Raw genomic sequence first — 15,871 nt, 5'->3', positions numbered from 1 at the left:
AGTTTCATTGTTCTCTTGAAATAAGGTTACTGTCGGTCACTAAGCTGCGCGATGCTGGGCCACAGCAGCGTCAAGCTAGCTAAAATGAGACTACGAGTAAGGTAAAGGTGCTTTCAGCATTAAGCTGCAGCAAATGTGACTCACAAATGGTCGCCATTATTAACACAAAACATGCCTTTTTGTAGCCTTAAAAAACAATTGTGGAGATTTAGAATGAGGCTCATTAATAGCTGAGGTCCACTTTTGCTTTCTATTTGTCAGATTCTCTGCAGAGACGATATTCGATAGGAAATAAAAACGCTGCCACAAAGAGGCTTTTATTTGGAAAATACCCCACCGGAAGCTCTGCGTTTGCTCTAGCTAGCTTATCACTGGTCCTCGTCTCACGGTCGAAAAGATGATGATATACCACATCATGAAAGACTAAAAAAACAGCAAATTGGATGCATGTCATTTAAGCCAAACAACGGCATTGTCTTTCACGAACAAACGTCCATTCAACGCATTGCAACTCTTGTTTCATTTAGCGACGTTAAAATGAAAAAAAAAAAAAAAACTCGGCAAACAATTATCGAGCAGCAATAAGCATTCAAGCCAAAAAAAGACTGTGGTTTTTGACTTTCGATTACTCTTAAAGTAAAAAAAAGAAAATTAGGCTGACAACACATAAGAAATACTAATATAAAAATTTTATTGAACAGTTACAGTGGGATACATCTCTTTGTTGATCCAACAAAGGAACTCACAAGCCCCCCCCCCCCCCCCCAAAGTCCCTGACAATAAAAGAAAAAACTCCAAACTCACCAACCAATCCTGAACGCGTGAATATCCACTCTTTCCCTTTTCATAAAGTGAATTCCCTTGTCCAAAACAAGTTATAACGGGTAAGTAAACTGTACTCCTCTACTGTTGCTGTCCTCCGTTCCTCTGAGTCTCAGTGTCTGACAAAACTGTTTTTTCCTCCAGCAGGGTTTTATACGGCTGCTCGCTGAGCAGCGGAGCGGCGGCAGAGGTAACTAACGGTCACCGTTTGATGCTGCGCCATATAAGGCAAGCACGTGCGGAGTCAAAACATCTCTTAAAGGGCCAGCGACACCTCGGCGCCTCCTCAATGCACGGTGCTGCTTTTCGATTACTGCCAAGCTCAAGATGGGTGCAGGGAAAATATTCAATTAGGCTACTACACGGGCTATTTTTAGGCTAGGACTACAGCTGCCTAAAGTAGGCTAACCCATAAGAGAAATCATTATTGTCGTTGCAAGTTATAGTCTAGAAGAAGTATAGAAAAGTTATAGCAGAGATTAGTATACATATATATAGAATTTTAAAAATAAATTGTGTTATATGATATGATGATATATAAATGTCGATTGCCTATTTCTGTATTTCAGCAATTTCTGCCAGAAGCTGCTGCAAATTAGTCATCTAACTACAAATACCTGTACAGATATGTTGCACACACACAGAGACACACATGGAAATATTATTTGAAGATAAAAACACATTTGCTGTAAATTGTAAAGTTGGAGAATTTCATAAGTATATACTATATATATGTATATATAGTTGAATAAATATATTAAACAATAGGCATTAGGTATTTATAAGAGATAAGGAGCTTTGCTTCTAAAAGCCCTAGAATTGCAGCTTCTAACTGAGACCTGTTTAATTTTTTTCAAGAGAAAAATGTGAGATCTGAGGTCTTATGTAAACCAAATAATACAGTTTCTGTTTTAATTGAAAATGCTATGAATCTGCAGAGTAATCTGTTAAATTACTTGTGGGAATTCAGACTAGAAATGGGAACAGTCTGTCAGTCTTGTCTCCAACATGTCCCACAAACCTCTCTGGACTCAAACCCCCACTGACACAAGTCTCCTCTTCCTGAAATGCATTTCTATGTAGGTGAGAGGGTATATGTGGTTATCTCTCTGTGTATGTGTGCTAGCTCTGTGGCAGGTTAGAAGTTGTACTCCAACTCTTACCCCAATGTGTACTGGGGAAGGTTCCAGGCTTCACTGTCCCTGAACAGGACGGGCAGCTCAAGAAAATGGATGGAGGTTTGCTTGCTGTTACTTCATTTTCTTTTGCTGCCTTCATCTATCAAACTGAGACTCAGGCCACAGCCGGCAATGGGCAGCGGGTCACTTGCAGTACACTAACATTTCCATTTCACATCTCTGCCTGGCAGGTTGAAAATTTCCTTCTGTGACAAACATTTGCTGTGAAGGCCAGAGGGACAGAGCGTGGCTGATTGATGTTAATCAATCAGTTGATTGAAGAATCGTTAAAAAAAAGCAAGTCCCGCCTAGGGATATTGATTAGATTTTCTACCTGGAATTATCTTTTGAATTAATTTAAAGTACAATTATATTGTATTTCTTCCTTTGTCAAAAAACAATAAGTATGCAAGTAAATTGCTGAGAATTGTGGGGTAGTTGTCACTCAGTAAAAACCTCAGTTTGCATCAGTCTATGGTGCTCACCTGACTACTTTTAACATAAAGACATTCTAACACACGCACACACACACACACACACACACACACACACACACACACACACACACACACACACACACACACACACACACACTCATAGTTGGTTTACTACTACATGAAAAACTGAATGCCCCTCACCAGCTTTATATGAAAGATAAATAGTCACAATAACATTTCGAGGAACCAAGAAGAACTTGTGAAAGCATCCTTGCAGTGTTGAGTGTGTTTTCCCGCATGAAGTTAAAATGCACTGTCTTGTTGTCTGCTCTGTGATTGTGTGTCTTTCCGCCACACTGAGCTGAACAATGACAGTATATGGAGCATGGCCACTGGGGAACTGGATCGCTTTACTGTTTAACTAGCAACTGTTAACACTAAACAGGTCATCAGACCGCGACGTCTGGCTGGGTTATGTTTCTCTGACTGCATGGCTGACACCCATACCAGATTAAACACCAGTGGTGGAGGAAGTATACAGGTTCTTTCCTTCGCAAAAACACCAATGCCATACAGTTGAAATACTTTGCAAGTAGAAGTCATGGAGTTGAAATTTTACAGTAACACTTTATGTATGTTTGTGTTATCCACAAAGTTTTATAAACATTGTTTGTAACTTTCCAGTGAATAGTTGCATAAACATGTCTTAAAAAGCATCATTGCATGTTTACAGTGAAATAACTATTAAATTAAGTTTAATTTACCATATGTTGCCATTTAGTAGAGAGTTACCAGTGTTACATAAAAGTGTGTTTACATCAAATGTCCCCTCTGATTGTATACAGTATATCATTACATTATTATTACTCGGGCATGAATATCAGAGCAGAATTTTCCTTTTGTAATTGTTTGAGATGGGGGTCATTTGAACTGTTTTGCACAGGACTGCAGTATGGATCAGTCTGCTGATTGTTTTATCCACTGATAAACTGATTGGTTTGTAAACATTCCTGAATAGTGAGACATGTCACTACAGTTACTCTTTTACGATTTTTTTTTTTGAGCGACGCCTTCCCAAAAAAATGAAGAAAAACAAAACAAAACAAACAAACCTATAGCTGACCTCACACGAACACCATGAACTTTTCAACTGCTCTCTTAACAAATCCTCAGAATAAAGTGCCGCTCCTCACCTCATCACTAATCCTATTTGTTTCCTGGTTATCTTTTGTTGATGTTTGAGGGAAGCTAGATGAGCCTCATGCACAGTCCAGACTGACAAATGTACAGGGGGACCTGACAACCATCTGGCAGTGATTATGTGCCTCCACTGTCTGTTCCCTTTGCTTAAGGGGGCAATTAGTTTAAATATATCACAGGTGATGGTGGACAGCTAAATCGCTCTTTTCCTTTCCCATTTAAATCTGTAGATACCAAGTAGTGGAAAAAAGGGAGGATTATAAAGTTGTTGCCAAATAACCCCATTGCTTCTACTCTATTGCACTATTCTACATTTTCTGCTTGTGATTTACCCTGAAAAGATTAACTGAACTTATTGTCTTAAACACCCTCAAGCAGACATGGTCAGATCCATGTAGAGCATATGTACATACATTGCAACAAATGATTTGCAAGTTTCAGCTGATTTTGCTTTAGTAATGAAGTGAATGTTTTTAACATTTAACTGTGTTTGCTATGATAAATCCTGTCCTGCTCTGTCAACTGAAACAAAATGAGACAACAACTGGAGGAAAAGGTAAACGTTGGACATCTAAAAAACTTAATTTCCTCCATTGTGGACAGGGCTACAGTGAGCTGTCCCAGTATGGGGGCCTGTTAAACTGGATACTTAATCAGAGTAATTAGTCATAGAGTCCATCAAAGACGCTCTGAAACTGTCTGCAGGGATAAAGATGGATGATAATCATCAAAGATGACTGAATCATACAGAATCTCATCTTTCATCTGAAGAATTCATAGTATGTGTGGGAAATTTGAGCTGCTGTCAATTTCAAGGTGTTTAATCATTCTCATGAAAACAAAGACTGATGTAGAAACAGCTACATATGATAGTGGTATTAAAAAGTGTGAGTTTATGGCCTTTTTAGTGATTCTGAATGAAAATGCATTGCTGTTTGCATTGTTTAATAAAGGGCATTTATTATCTATTTATTACTATTTACTATCAAATTTGCAGTTTCTTAGAACAATCATAGACTTCCTCTGTGGTTAAATCCAATCAGGTAAATGATTGGTTTAACAGACTGATTACATTTTTTCTCAATGACACATTTAAAAAGATTTTAAAAAGTGATACAATTACAGTAAAAAGCACCTTTTTTCTATTTAACAATTCTGTATTTGTGTGACAAACAAATGAATGCATGAATGGGTTTATAGAGAAGGAACAAAAAACACTGTATGAATCTGCCAATTCTCGGAGAGGGAAGCAGCTTTTTTCTATTTCTAGCTCCTGTCCTTTCAGAGGGTCAAAGGTCACTGCCAGTTTCAGGGCAGCTAACAGGCAATGATTGTCTTGTTCCAGGAAAGTTGAGGACACTTAACTGCAAGCGTGAAATTTCACCAAAAGCACATGACTGATTCAAAATATCACCTCTGTGCGATCCAGGACAAAAGTTGGAGATGGGAACCACAGTTTATTTTACATCAAATCATACCGAAGGGACGGGGGGGAAATGTGTGATATCAAGGCCAGTTGTGATGAAAATTCACCAAAAAATCCAGCCGTTCACGTCTCCGTGATAATGTGTAGTAAGCTGTCAGTTGCGGTTATTCCCTCTGGCTGGAGAACAATGGTTTGTTATGGCTGGCACAGTGTGAGGTAGCTTACATGCTCAGGACTGATGGGATCACTAGACTGTAACCCACTTAGGATGTTAAAACACTCTCTGGACTTCTTGGAGTTGTGCCTACAAGGTTATGAAACAGAAGACTGGTGCATTCAAAATGTCCACCAGCACACAGATAGAGCACGTTCGAGCAGGTGGGCAGCATGCCCTGTAGAGAACAGAAACATCTCTTGGATATTTAAAGAAAAATGCGAAAAATGAAGAAAAAAAAATAGGATTGTGAATTCCTACAGGAGAATTTGTTGAGAACAGAGTGTAATTTCACTGTTTGAAAGGTGGTAGGTGGTGAGCCACGAGCCAACAGTGTGAGCCATCATGGTCTTCCACCATCAGAACAGTTGTACAGTTATATTATGTATCTTATGTGGGAATGTTAAAACACTGAGGTAGACTGACAGGTGGAAATCACGTGGGAGACGGTGGAGACACAGCCCCCCAGACCGAGGAAAAATATGATTTGTCCTCCCCAATAAATCACTGTGAACACAACTAAGTGATTTCAAATAACAATAAAAGCACTTGGCCCTCCTCGCCCTCAGCGGTGGCACATGATGAGTGGGAACTTGTGTCAGTCGATGCTCGCTGACCTCCTGAAGTCTAGCAAATGATATGTTAGACATTTTCTTCTCTTCTCCCACTGAGCACAATAAAAACACATCCGCAATCTTCACCAGTCTTCTTCTCCTTTGCGCTGAATTACAGGCCGTGGCTTTATGTTAGCTGGCGGTAGCTGACGTTTACTAGCGAACCACAGTAACATTAAGTGTTTGCAGCTGTTTGAATCAGAGACAGTGAAAGAAGCTTGAAAAGAAATGGAAGTGTCCTGAGCTGACAGAGCGTTTGCTAGCACAGTTACAGTCCAATGTTTATCGTCCTTGAGGGAGTTTCATGTATCTCTCCCCTCCACAGCTGATGTCAGATTTTGGATTGGACAAAAGTCATCAACTATTAAAACTGCCTCATGGTCTTGAGAGAACAAATGACAGTTTTGTTGTGCTTATATAACTCGATCACAAGATCGAACATTAAACAGCATTGTAATATCTAGAGATCAAACATTGTGTTCTTGTGATCCACACCTGATCGTCCCATGCTTTAGAGTTTACCCGTGTCAGCTTAAAGGAGCTCTTTGTAAGAATGTATTAATCACATGCGTATCAGCCATATGTGAGCAGACTGTAACATGACGTGAAAAAGTAGACCTTCCCAGTCTCTGTCGGTTGCCTACAAGCCTGTGGTTGATTTATTTGAGCTGTTTAATTCTGCTGGACTGTGGATTTCTTTTTTAAGGACTCGGGTCAGACGATCCAAACAAGTTCCTCATCTCGGTGCCTTTCTTCACTTTGCTAACAGAGAGCAGACGGAGCAGAGAGAACATTCGATCAGCATCTTCCACAAGTCAGAAGTTACACAGAGCCCCTTTAACCCGGAAGGATCAAAAAAGTCAGTGGACCATCACATTTAGTGGTTCACTCAAGAAAAAATGTATTTTGTCTCCATATCATTACATGAAGTATGATCTTAAAGCTGAGCAGCATTTTGTTTAGCATCATAAAATGAGTATTGACCTTATACGTATAGGTGCACATTAAGATTAACCTGGCTGTTGACACAACATTTAGACTAGACTCTTACCTGCAGAGAGCATGGAAGATGGTGATTCAGTGTACTGTAATCTAGTTTTATGTATCTATCAATATATTTTCCTGATATTTGTAAAGCCAGAAGATGAAATTTGTTCTGTATTGCGATGGTGTGTTGTAGTCCCAGGTGGAAGGGTCCAGATGTTGGCATGACACGGAAAATTTAAAAAATGAACTAACAATATAATATTAATATTAACTTTATCTATATAGTGCTTTACACTGAAGAGCGAATAAACAAAAACATTCAATACAAAATACCGTCAGCAGTCGACAAATAGAAACAAGTTAGACACAGAGAGGAACAAATAAACCAGTTAATCAAAAGCCACATGGTTGTGGTAAGTTTTAAGACATGATTTAAAGGCAGGCAGTGAATTTTCCATACTAAGTTCTTCAGGTAAATTATTCCGAAAGGTTGGAGCCCCGACGGCACTTACTAACAAACACACGAAAATAGATGTTCAAACAGTCACGAGTGGCCACAGCTTCTTTAAATTATGAGGAAAACATGGCAGCTTGGCCAAAAAGCTACAAAGCAGGCATCTGGTGACTGTGACCAAAAGACATTGGACATTTTTTTATTAACCAAATTGATAAAACCTTTGAAAGAAACTGTTTTTTTTAACACAGAATCAGTGCCATGAACTTAAAAATCGAGCTGCAACGATAAGGGGCCACTTGAACCTGAACCCACCGTGCAATCGGTGTGTACCCTGATGGTTTCTTAATCACCTGTACGGGGGGCAATAGAGGGGTAAAAGGAGCAATCACTCAGTATGCAGGAGGACCCACTGGAACCCAGGTTCTCTGTAGAATCACTGACTTTTCTAACTGAGAGACTTGTCTGTGTTCCATCAGGAGACAGTGGTGCACAGACTCAAATGTCAAGGGTGAAGCAAAGAATCTGTAAGCTCTGAGAAATCAGTCTTCTAGGTGGAAATACTGGATCTTTGCTTGTTGACAACAGTTTTTTTGGGGAGAGAGAGAGAGAGTTTAAGAATTTGACCTCAGAATTAACACAGACTGAAGTGTGACAGCCTGTTGATCCACTTGTCCTGTTCAAGTTAAAATATTTGCCCCATGATCCGTCCAACCTTTATGTCTTCGTTGCAGGGAGGCATTTACAGACTTGTTCTAAATGCAACTCCCTGTGTTGGAAAAAAAAAAGTGTATCAGCTTCCTCATTTTCATTTTAACCGATAGTAACCCCTGATAGAGCTGCGGCCGAGAATATACACCAGTGCTCTCTGTGGGAATAAATCAAGCTCCAGGATGTCTCCGTGTGCTTTCCTCTGACTAGTCCGTAAAATTGCGTACCTCACAAACACATCGCTCCCCCAGGTTAAAACAGAAAAAAAACGACTAAATGTGCAGGCATGTCGACACGATGCCGTGGTAGACACAGAACCAGAGGAGGAAGAGGAAGAGGATGGACGATTTGTCCGATAGTAACCCCAGCACGGAGAGCGAAGGAGGAGGGGAGGTTTGTCCGACAGTAACCTCGACACAGAGTTGGTTGAGGGAAACCGGGATAGGATGGGGGATGGTGTACGGATCGCCTATATTTATCTCCGCGTTGCAAAAATAAAAAATAAAAATAAAAAAGTGTCACATCTGTCTGAGATGCTGAAAAGATGGACGGTTCTCCCTTTAGAACGCATCTGGTTTTCGACACAGACCTCCACAGCAGCCTTTTAAATGGACGCCATGTATGCGGAAAGAATCAGTCGAGACGTTTCAGTTTTTCAGTCTGTCTGCTCATGTTGCAGCTGAACACAGAATACACAGGGTAGAGGACGGGGGGCATTTCTCGAAAGGCATTAAACCGGCAGCCTACATAACGCACACAAGGAGCTCTCGGGAGCAGGAGTTGTGTGTTAGATAAACATCGGTGCGTGGCTCTGCTCCCGCTGGCAACGTCGGCACTCGTGTGGCCTTCGAGTGCTGTCGGATTATTGTTATATTATTGTAAGAGTTGCACATGAAAGGCCATTAATTAATATACTAGTAAATTAATCAGCCATTCAAGAGAAGAATGACCGAGTTGCGCTGGTCTTCATTCAAGTGTCACAAAATCTCTGGTCCAAAAGCAAGGTGCGAATTTAAAGGGATGGCATTTTATGTCGAGCACTGATGATCAAAAAAATGAATAAATAAATTGAGGGTTAAAAAAAAAAAAAAAATCAGTGTAGAATATTGGATTGAGTTTTTCTTCTTTCTACAGAGAAGAGGCAAAGATAGTTTATAGTTTATCAAAACACGTCAGCATGTTTGACATTTTCATACAAACACAAACACGAACATATTGATTTACTGATTCACATTCACAAGTTATTTCATTTCTATTGTTGTTGTTGTTGTTGTTTTTGTTTGTTCCTTTGTTTGACAGGGACAGTGAATAGCTTCTTGGCTGTACCAGAATCAGTCAAACGCTCATTTACATCTGTAGTCCATCGGCAGGAGACAGGAGACAACACTGCTGGTAAGAATGGAAGAACATTATAATATAAAACTGCATTTACAAGAAGATAAGTATTCATTTTAAAACATCACCAGCAACTACGATGACAACAGCAAGATTTCAAAACATTAAAACAATACAACACAACTAAAAACACTACAACAATAATAATATCCGATTGCATGGAGAAAAACATCTGTGTCGATGATAAACACTGGCTCTCTCGGGACATTTTCATTTGTTAAATGTTTTCACTGCATGACCTTTTTACGTAGTAAGCTAGCATCCACTGAAAAATAATATTGTCACGTATCAGTTTTTTTTTTTTTTCATGATTTATTTTGACCGATTTTCGTTCAAGTCTCACACAAGCGCTTGGATGCACGAGCTTTGGAGGAGTCCGTGAACGCGTCGCCTTCTGACCGCTTGTTACCTCGTGCTGCAGCCGTCAGAGAACTGGGTGAAAGGGGAATGATGTCACTGACTGGCTGAGGGCGGCTGAGGAGAACAATAAAAGACTCCTGAGCTACTGGAAGTGGTTACTGGGCAGAAATAGAGCAGGAGGAGCTGATTGTTTTATTACCGAAGGAATGTGTTATGACTGTGAACAGCACCGGAATGACTGATTACTGTTTACCGCCGACATTCCTGACACCTGATAGAGATAATTTCTTTGAATCTCTTATTATATCACCATGAAAACACTGAGATGTTTTCATTACCCGTGGTATTCCATAATAACCTCATAGTTCAATGGATTCTTTTATGAGGTAAGGACCAGGAGTCAAGCAGGAATATGAGGGGAGAGGTCTGAATGATGGCCAGCATTGTTTTCAATAAAATGCAGCGATTCATTTCTGTCAAAGACTGATTGTTTTACCCTGGTAACAGTTTAGCAGTAACCAGCATTAATAAATGCTGCGCTTACAATACATTTAAATCATATTAAAATCATTTCTTAAGTGATTGTAAAGGTTTATAAACATCTGTCACAAAATCCTATAACTTAACTTCACAGTATTTACTAAAAATGCACAAAGTATAATGTTCATAAATAGCTGCTTAATATATGTTTGTTTAAGCATTTAATAATTTGTTAACAATTAAATTAACAGTGAATTATCTACTAACTAAAGTTATCTTAACTATGAACTTGGTATTTACTAATGATGGCTATAACAAAGTCATACAACTACTCTTTGTATTGAGGCTTTGGGATTTTTTTTTCCCCTTCAGGATGAAATGAAAAGTTCATGTGCTTCACAGGAGACAAAATATATGAGCTTCTAATAGCTTTGATATGAGACAACCTTCTCAGAGGTTCTACCTCAGCAAAAGATCGATGCTTTACATTCATGAACCTAATACAGAATGCTATCCAAGAACATTTATGGCATATATGCATTATATTTTAGAAATACATAACCAGGTCAAAGTAGATTAATCGATTACACTCACAGTTGCTGTTTGCTGCGTTCTTGTCGCATTATATAAGATGTTTGTGTGTTGTGCCTCAATTCATTTGTGAGAACTATCAGCTATGACATGAACAGCAATTTCTTATTAATTTCCCCAGCGACTAAATTAGTAACAGAGTTAGAAATGATACATAGGTTGCCCTATATAGCTACTATACATACTGCACACATGCTATGTGTGTTTGTGCAGACACCACTTGTGTGACCTATCATATTGAATAATGATTTCCCATGTAGCTGTAATGAAGCGCCACAAGAAGTGTCCCACTTACGCTCAGCTGGTGAATGAGGCCATTGTCGCAGCAGTGGCTTACAAGTCTGTGGATCGCTCGGAAAGAATCTTCACAAGTCGTGACCCTGACTGATTACTGGACTGTTTGTTCACCATGTTCTGTTTTCATTCCTGGTTTATAAGTGGGACTTTTGTAGGCTTGATTCAATGTCTCAGTGTTTGTTAGAGGCACAACATGTCCCTAAAATGATTTCACACGCACACATTATTAGTTGATATGGTATACATAATTGCTGAGTGAATGAATGCTCTGTTGTGTAAGTAATTTATATTCTATTGATGTTTACTGAAAACACAGCTTGACCAAAAAACAACTGTAACTGCAACATGGTGTTGTATTAAATATAATGAGATTTGTTTCTTATATTTTGTCCCCCCTTACAAAAGTAAGGGGAGCTTTGACATTAGCATAGTTTAAAAGGAAAAATCTATGAAAAATAAATAAATAAAGCAATCAAATTAGAAAATAACACTGTATAAACCTGATTGTGGCTCCGATGGAAGCCATGCAAAATCTGCAAAATTGCCTCGAGTGATGCCACTTGAGTCAGCGTTAATTGGGGCTGAAGACTACAAGTATGAAAAGTAAAAAAAAAAATCTCCATGTGAGGAATTAGAGAGAAGTGAGCAGACTTCTGTAGCCACCTTCTCATCTCTGAGGCTCGTGGTTCAAGGTTAACGCTACGAGCATAACACTCAACATTTTGATAGACGATATAAATAGAGGCCTTTCTCCACTGCACCTATAAACCTCCCGTGAACAATGCTGAGAAACACTGTCCGGTGGCTGAGCCTAACTGCCGACCTCTGGTTTAGGATGTGCAGGACTTCCCCTTCTGCATGCATTCTTCATTTCAGTGATGGTTTTCAAGATAAAATCGATGAGACTTCTACTTGGAAAACAATCTTGTTTGGCATGTCCTCTAGGAAAGCACAATTTTTTATAGACACACTACATTCCACAGAACATCAGATTGAATAAATGCATATGTTCTTTTGCTGAAACTGTTTTGATGCAACGTATTGTCCTCTGAGTACTTAGTATTTAGTATTTAGTGTATTCTCCTCATCAACACTTGACTGCACCAAAGACACAAAAAGGCCGTGGTTATAATTGTGAGTAATCGCTGTATGCTTTTCACTATCAAGAGTTCAGCATGACCTATGGACACACTTCAAACAGATATTGATGTGTTAAGCAATTTGTCACAGACTTCTGTGGACACTGTGCCACACATCACTCCCATCCTTGAACACGCACTCACATGCTGTTTTGTTTTACCGCAGGCCGAGTTGACATCAGCAAACATCCTCTTCCCTTCAGTGATGTGTGTCAAAGTGCAAAGCTTCTGAGAAAGTTGCGCGTTGCGGGTTAGCGCTTGATTAAAGGTCCAAGCGAGCAGATAATTGTTAACTGTAGACTTTCTAATAAGAAAGTATGAACTTAGTATGATCCGAGGTTTACATACCAAAATGTATAATAGCAGAGGATTGGTTTAAATATTAATAAACCATTTTAACTGAAGGAAAGGCCCAGATGGAAATAATATCATTAACAGTGTCTCTGTTCCGTCCGTGTCCTTATGAAGCCCCACCAGTGAATCATCATGCACAACCGCAGAGCCCTCAAACTAGCAAGACTAAATGGGACGCAGCCCTTGTTATTTTATTTTAATTACCTGCACTTTTACTGCCATTACGCGCCAAGATTATCTGCTGCGTAAAAGGTTTTTAATCCCCGCCGAGATTACTGGGTCACTGCATGATACAGCAAAGAAATTTGGAGTTTAATATGAATAGAGGGTTTTACACATAATACACTTGTCAAAGTCTGAATTAAAGCCGGGGTTAGGGAGAATGGAGGAATCAGCAAGAGCACGACTAATTTGGAAAGAATCCAACCCAAAAAAATCCCTCCACCTACTGCCCCATTGCTCTTACTGGCCAGATGGAGGACACATGTGAGCGGCACAATCCACTATGTTCAACAAGCTCTCTTCACTTTTGTCATCTAACATATACATTAATAACCAACTCTCTTAAATGACATATAAACAAAAGCAAATAAAGTTGCCAAACTTCACTTGCCTCAGTCAGAAATGCTACAAGGCGCACTATGCACACTTAGTGCTCCTGAGTTAGCTAGCTGCTGAACAACAGGCTCATCTCATGTCTCAGATGTAAGAAAACAGCTAACATTATTGTAATGAATGTACAAAAAACACAATTGTTCGTTCTCACCGCTGTCAGGCTAGTATGTCAGTACTGGGAAGTGTAGCTTCACTTTCTCTGTCATTGTTGTGACACTAGGTCTCCTAATAGCTTCAGCAATACATCCACTTAGCTTAGTAGAAGACTCCAGTTAGGCAATGGGCAGACAGGACGCATGCAGCAGGTGCATGGGTAAACAAACGGGTAAGTTGATTTTTTAAATCTGTTCATAAGGGCGACTGGATGGGCTTTAGAGGTATGCAACAGCTATGGATACAGGATTTTCCACCCTTTTATTTGGTCAGAGCGTTTGATTTTTTGATTGCTGTCAGGAACAGAGTGTGCATACTCAACCGAAACCCGTCAGGCGTCAGAGAATGCAACACAGAGGTCATATGTTCCTCTCCAGTTGGCACACATTCACATTGGCGTGACAAGCAGGGAAATCCAAACTCAGTGCGCTGTCTTACAATTATGAGATGGAGTCAGGTTTGAATGTAACAAAACAAAACACCTGTTGGGTTCAGATTGGGCTCAATTACTCTCTGGGACTTGGTCAACATTGAAACACTACATATTAAATGCAAAAACAATTACCATGTGTGAATGCAAGTACTATGACAATGAATCACTGACGAGACACTCACTACTAGAAGTAAGAAACTCCACCTGAGAGCATAAGAAGCAATTTAAACCACGTGCACAATTAATCACCAACTCACCTTCAATTGTTCCATCGAGGTGAGAGGATCTCATTATTTATTTACGCCCTCTTAATGATGCTCATTGTTGTGTGAGGTTACTGTCGTGGCCCTGCCTTCTCATGGCTACACCCCCATTAATCCACTCTCGACTTCAAAAGCAGTCAGTGAAGCTGCATTTTTAATGACATTAGTGTTACCTTTTGTCTTTGTCTTTGAGTTTCTTCAAATGGAATGGGTCACCGTGTATCCCTATGTCAGAATGGAAGAAAGGCTGCTTTGAATTTCCAGACTACCAAGGAACAAAGTTGTGAATGTTAATGAAGTATGGGTCGGTCGTGTCAGCTCGGGTCAAGATAACCCACAGCTCCTCAGTAAGCCGGCATTAAAGGAGTCTGTATGTTCCAGCTGGGTGAATGTGAGGCCAGCTGGTGTCAACAAGAAACAACATACTCAGCAAACGTTCAGAGGAAACATATTCGGGAACAGCAGAGCATGGACTTTTTCATATTAATGAATAGCTTGACCATGTTTTTAGCTCTAAAGAGCACAACAAACCAAGCTTATCACATGCATGCTCATGTTGAGATGTTTTTGTGTGAACCCACCCACCAACACAGCAGACTAATTCATTTGTATGTGAAAGGTTCAGGGGAGCCGTGTGTTCTGTATATAAGGCAGAGTTACGCAGTAACGCTACACAGTGTAGGTGAAAGTTGTTTGTTGAATGCTTTCTGTTGCATAATGCGACTGCTCTGTCGGTGGGCGACCATCACGAACTTATAACCGACCCGATCAGTGTTTTTGTGTGTGTGTGTGTGTGTGTGTGTGTGTGTGTGTGTGCGTGCGTGTGTGTGTGTGTGTGTGTGTGTGGGGCCTCTGTTGGTATTCGTGTCAGAGGGCATTTAAGGTTGAGTGTGTTTTCATCAACTAACGTCTTTGTGTGTATGTGTGAGTCAGATTTGATCTTTTCTCTCTAAATACAAGTTTGTGTTGAGAGCTCAAGTGAACACGCTCTTACCTTTTAGTATGAACGGTTATTCTCCAAGATAAAGTCTCATTCATCTCCTCAGACACTCACAGGAAATCACTGTTCTGGCATTGCTGAGGAGTTCGCTTCATTTTTGAGAAATCACATGTTAGTCAAATATGACTAAATATCATTTCACACTTACTGAATGATCATCCTACTAACCACCCATTTCTTCTTGTATCGATTCAATAGAATCTTAAACGCGGAAAAACTCCATCACTTGTGGATTTTAGCTATAGAAGTCCTACCAGAGATTGAAAACTCAAAAACATAAGGAATATAACATTAATTATTGCAAAGGATATGTCAAACAGATATTTATTTACCTTAGAATATGACTGACTGACTAAAGAACTGCATCATCAATCGTCACATTGTTTTTTCAGTCATGTGAGTGTCCTCTCCACCCTTTCCAAAAACGACTCTGCGTGTGTGTGTATCAGTGTGCTGACTAGCCATCTGCCGCCCTCTGCTCTACATAATGGAGTATTCATCTCAAACAGCTGGTGGCCACACTGACCTCTGTGTATTCTCTGTCTGTCTCTCTGTCAGTCAGTCAGTCTGTCTGCCATTCTCTCCTCAGTCTGATTATTCAGGTCTCCCACTCCTTGTGCAATCTCCAAAATATCACAGACCTAATGAAGTGTGTCCAGACTTGGACTTTGGTATGTTCTGTGGGGATTTCAGAGAGTGTCACACTGGGAATCGTTTTGGTCATTACATTGATCATAGCGACAATATA

The 15,871-nt window shown here is 39.9% G+C and overlaps 1 protein-coding gene across 2 annotated transcripts in view; it reads right to left on the bottom strand.

The window, feature by feature from the left end:
• Positions 1–970, bottom strand: part of LOC119032235 (phospholipid-transporting ATPase ABCA1-like) — a 38,681-nt gene extending 37,711 nt beyond the window's left edge. For both annotated transcript variants that reach the window (XM_037121212.1, XM_037121282.1), the window contains exon 1: positions 805–970. The gene's annotated coding sequence lies outside the window, so the exon portion shown is untranslated. The remainder of the gene's footprint in view (positions 1–804) is intronic.
• Positions 971–15,871: the final 14,901 nt, after the last annotated feature.

Source organism: Acanthopagrus latus, chromosome 1 (assembly GCF_904848185.1).
Source record: "Acanthopagrus latus isolate v.2019 chromosome 1, fAcaLat1.1, whole genome shotgun sequence".
NCBI lineage: Eukaryota > Metazoa > Chordata > Actinopteri > Spariformes > Sparidae > Acanthopagrus > Acanthopagrus latus.
Note: the sequence above shows the minus strand (reverse complement) of the source record. Positions and strands in the feature narration are given on the sequence as shown.